Source organism: Berghia stephanieae, chromosome 5 (genome assembly GCF_034508935.2).
Source record: "Berghia stephanieae isolate SIO BIC M18660-M18661 chromosome 5, UCSD_Bste_1.3, whole genome shotgun sequence".
Taxonomy (NCBI): domain Eukaryota; kingdom Metazoa; phylum Mollusca; class Gastropoda; order Nudibranchia; family Aeolidiidae; genus Berghia; species Berghia stephanieae.
The window spans coordinates 74389529-74394528 of NC_088364.1; the positions used below are offsets into that span (position 1 = coordinate 74389529).

Below are 5000 nucleotides of genomic sequence, written 5' to 3' on the forward strand. Positions count from 1 at the left end.
TAAATCCATTTAACTCCCAATTTATTACCGCCTCGAAGCGTTGGGCACACGTACCAATCATATTGGCATGTAGACAGTTCGTATTTTAAGGATCCAGACTCACGTGTAGAACGTCATTGAATCATGTCGTATTTTCTCTGGATCAAAACAATAAATAAACATACAATAGATAACAGGTTTATTGATCCAACGAGTAATCGCAGAGAAATCCATCGTGCTATGATAAAACACTTTTTTTTTTAATTTGGCCAGAAAAATTTTCAATTCAAACATGTTGAGCTTTATATATCGCAATATCCACTAAATGTGCTCAAAGCGCTTTACAAGGGGTCCCTGGTCAAAAGCAATATTTAACATGTAGGACGGGACATGCCACCTGTTAGGCGATATTACAATTTTTCGGACAACGACACGGCTGTTAACGGCCAGGTACTCATTTTACACCTGAGTGCGGTGAGAGAATGTGAGTAAAGAGCCTTTTTCAAGGACTCAACTATGCGCCGAGCGAGGCTCTAACCCATGACCTTCCAATCCGAAAGCGAGAGTCATACCACTAGACCACATAGCCTCGCATTGGAGGATTAAAATGACAGCCAACTTGTCAAATTGTTTTAAACACATACTAGTCTTAAACCGACGTGTACGAATTCGCAGGTCTGATAACCCAAATTATTAAGGGCTAATTGAATTGTTGTAATTGAAATAATCTCAACCCAACGCAAACGATTAACCATTGCAACAATAATATTTACTCAAACCCATAATTGCGTTCGGTGATCAGAACTGTATATGTGTATATCGTCTTTAACCTTTGATTTTTTAGAACCCTCAAATTTTACAAGCTGTTGTGGTCTCAGATTTAAGACTTTGTCATCCTAATGTAAGTAAATTAAGTACAACGTTTCTAACCGAACTGAAAAATAGAGTTTTGTCGTTATAAACAGAATGTCATCAGGGTTTGCACCGATTCAGTGCTTTCCAACTAATCTCAAATATCTCCCATTCCCCCCCCCCCCCCCCCCCCCCCCCAATTTTTTGTTGTTGTAGTTGTCTTCTTCTCAACTTTGTCTTGCATCCCCATACATCCTGAATTACCCTCTCTCTCTCTCTCTCTCTCTCTCTCTCTCTCTCTCTCTCTCTCTCTCTCTCTTTCTCTCTCTCACTCCTCCTCTTTCTCTCTCTCACTCTCTCTCTCTCCCTCTCTCTCTCACTCTCTTCTCTCTCTCTTCTCTCCTCTCTTCTCTCTCTCTCTCTCTCTCTTCTTCTCTTCTCTTCTCTCTCCCCTTCTCTCTCTCCTCTCTCTCTCCTCTCTCTCTCTCTCCTCTCCTCTCCTCTCTCTCCTCTCCTCTCTCTCCTCTCTCCTCTCTCTCCTCTCTCTCTCTCTCTCTTCTCTCCTCTCCTCTCTCCCCTCTCTCTCTCCCCTCTCTCCCCTCCTCTCTCTTTGCCCTCTCTCTCCCTCTCTCTCTCCTCTCTCTCTCTCTCTCTCTCTTCCTCTCTCTCTCTCTCTCTCTCTCTCTCTCTCTCTCTCCCTCTCTGTTTATCATCATATCACGTTGATGGCGCGTGCTTCACATGAAGTCTGGAATGAAAGACAAAACCAATGCTATTTGCTCTGTCTTCACATAGACTCGTCATTATAGCTGAAATTGTCGAGTAACTAGGACACATATTACAGGGCGGATGTTTTGCGCTCTAGTAATAATAACGATGATATGATGATGATGATGATGATGATGATGATGATGATGATGATGATGATGATGATGACGATGATAATAATAATTAATAATAATAATAATAATAATAATAATAATAATAATAATAATAATAATAATAATAATAATAATAATAATTATTATTATTATTATTTTATTATTATTTATTATTATTATTATTATTATTATTATTATTATTATTATTATTATTATTATTATTATTATTATTATTATTATTATTATTATTATTATTATTATTATTATTATTATATTATTATTGTAGTTGTGTTTGTCGTTATTATTTTGTCTTTTTTCTTGACTTTTCCTGTTTTATTTTTAAATTAATTGGAGAGATTTTTTTTTATTATTATCAGTCTTGTTTTGTTTATTTTCACTAATTAATATGATTTTTCTGTTTGTTTTGGTGTCTGTTTATCTCTATTTATGTTCTAAAAATAATTCTTCGGTTTGTTTTGTGATTAAAGCATGTTTTGTATTTACTGTAAAACATCTGAATAAACCAGACACCGTGTCCTGGTTAAAGCAAAGGGCAATTAAATCATTTGCTCATCTTCAAACATCCCGAGAAACTCCATCCTATTTATTTATTTATTTATTTATCTATTTATTGATTTATTTATTTATTCCACGCCAATATTTGTCATGCTCTGACAAAACATCAGATTTTCTTGTTAACTTTATCTTTGACTAGAAATTCAATAATAATCCAGGCGTCAGCTGCAGTGCAGCGCCGCAAACTGAGCTAGCTAGGGGCGAAGTGACTTGCCCAGGGGGGGGGGGCACTCAACGCAACAGGTATTCGAGCTCGGTACCTCAACTTCTCTTCTTTGTGGTGGATAATAAATGCAACTTGTTTATTGTAAAAGACCCATAATTCCTTTTAATCTTTTTTTTTTCTTAATTTTTTTAAATATTTTTTTGCATTTGTGACCCACCATGTCGAAGGAGGAACTGTTCGCTCGGAATTAGAGCATTTATAGAGCATTAATATAGCGCAATATCCACTAAATGTGCTCAGAGCGCTTTACAAGAGAAATTCACGTTTTAATGTCTATTTTATTTCGTCATATAACTGTGATGAGACATTGGAACACATAATTAATAAACATTTGACAAGTAGCGTCGCTCAGCGGCACGGTATTCGCTTAAAGGTACCGAGTTCGATTACCTGCCTCGTTGTACGGCCTTGAGCAAGTCACCTCGCCCTAGTTCAATTTGCGGCACTTCATTGCGGGTGACGCCTGGATTATTCCAGTCTTCCCTTGAAAAAGACCCTAAAGACAAATTTCACCTTGGGGACGAATAAAGGGAATTTTATTTATTATTTTATTTGTGCGGCTATGTGGTCTTGTGGTATGACACTTCTTTTCGGATCGGAAGGTCCTAGGTTCGAGCCTCGCTCAGCGCATAATTGAATCCTTGGAAAAGGCTCTTTACTCACATTCTCTCACCGTACTCAGGTGTTAAATGAGGACCTGCCCGTTAACAATTTTAAAATTGGTTCATGGGAAAAAAAAGTCTGCTTTTACATCTTACACGAAGCTTTACACCACTTCTAATATCTAGAAGTGATAGAATAAAACAACAAAGATGGAAACTTCTTTGCCACACTCTCCGTAGAGACCATAACAAACCGGCCCAGACCGTGGCCTTCGTAAAGTTATGGCCTGATACTGACCAAAAAATGACGTCAAAACGTCAGTCTTTTTTGGGTTTCAGTGCGTGGCCTTCGTAAAGTTATAGCCTGATACTGACCAAAAAATGACGTCAAAATGTCACTCTTTTTGGGTTTCAGTGCGTGGCCTTCGTAAAGTTATGGCCTGATCCTGACAAAAAAAGGACGTCAAATGCCAGTCTTTTGCCATAAAAAGAAAACAAATCGTGAGTTGTATTCAATAGTTCAACCAATAAAATAACTTGTTTCCATGAGCTCTACTAACGACAACTCACTAGGCGGTGTAATAAACAAATAATGACGTCAAACTGCCAGTCCTTTTGGATTTCAGTATCAGCCTATAATATAACGACACCAACGAAGGAATACTTCAATGCCTGGAAGAAATACCGTGGACTAACATCAACGTCTCTACCAACAACACCAAATGCTGACCTGCAGACATATCATCTATTGTTCCAATCAGCATCAGGAGAATCTGTATCTTTACAGCTAAAACAAACAAAAAACGATTCCATCAAAACTACAGACAGAACATGATCTGCTCGCCCTTAAAACGTGGGCACGAGACAGGGACACATGGAAAATAATTTATAACAAAAGGAATCCAACAAGCAGGTGACATTCTAACAACCGCACAACTCACGGCTGTGTAGCCAAGATCATCATCATTGTCTAATATCTTTGATCTGTCGATTTGGACCAGGGGTTTCCTCTCATTTTTCTATATTTTTGCACATACATACACACACACACACACACACACACACACACACACACACACACAAAACAAAGAGAAAAAAATAAATGAAATAAAAGGGGAAAAAAGTGGATGGGATGAGCCGATCAATTCATTTGCGGCATGTAGATAAAACGACATAAATGTTGTCAATAACAGTGTATTGACAAAATAATGACAAGAGATAATGCGTTATATAAGGTCATAAGTTACGAGCATATTAAATGTTTATCTTTTATTTTGGCAGATATATTATGTGAGCCAATTCGCCGATATGTATCTGGAATTGGTGGGGACACAGGGGGGGGGGGGGGGGGAAGAGAGAGAGAGAGAGAGAGAGAGAGAGAGAGAGAGAGAGAGAGCAGAGAAAAGTAAAATAGATAAATGACTGAATATAATATATTATTATTGTTAACCACTGAACTGTCGCATTCGGCAAAGACACGTAATTTTAAAATTTGGCCAGAAAACGTGTCCTTAAAATATCGATCGATTTAAATGACCCTCATCTTAGTAAAAACTATTAAACCTGGGACCTCACGAGGTCTTCGTTGTTTGAAGGTTTTGCGAAGCTGAGCGTCATTTAAATCGATTGATGTTTGTAGGACGAGTTTTCTGGTCAAAATTTTGATGTACGTGTCTTTCCAGAGTAATAAATAACAATGTGAAATTGAATGTAAGCTTCAAATTGATATACGAAAACAGATGAAATAGCCGTTACGGGTTTTCCCTTTATCAACAAAACAAGATGAATGAAACACGACAGACGAATGAGATAATATTATGGCAGTAGCGTTGTTCAGATGTATATTAAATCGAAACTTGCATTCAATTTCACATTGTCATTTAT

At 37.5% G+C, this 5000-nt stretch overlaps 1 protein-coding gene across 5 annotated transcripts in view; it reads right to left on the bottom strand.

The window, feature by feature from the left end:
• Positions 1 to 5000, bottom strand: part of LOC144973599 (uncharacterized) — a 138446-nt gene that overhangs the window by 91732 nt on the left and 41714 nt on the right. Inside the window, exon 1 of one of the 5 annotated variants that reach the window (XM_078916242.1) lies at positions 4058 to 4109. The exons of the other annotated variants lie outside the window; for them this stretch is intronic. The gene's annotated coding sequence lies outside the window, so the exon portion shown is untranslated. Of the gene's footprint in view, positions 1 to 4057; positions 4110 to 5000 lie in introns of those variants that run through there. 5 annotated transcript variants of the gene reach the window in all.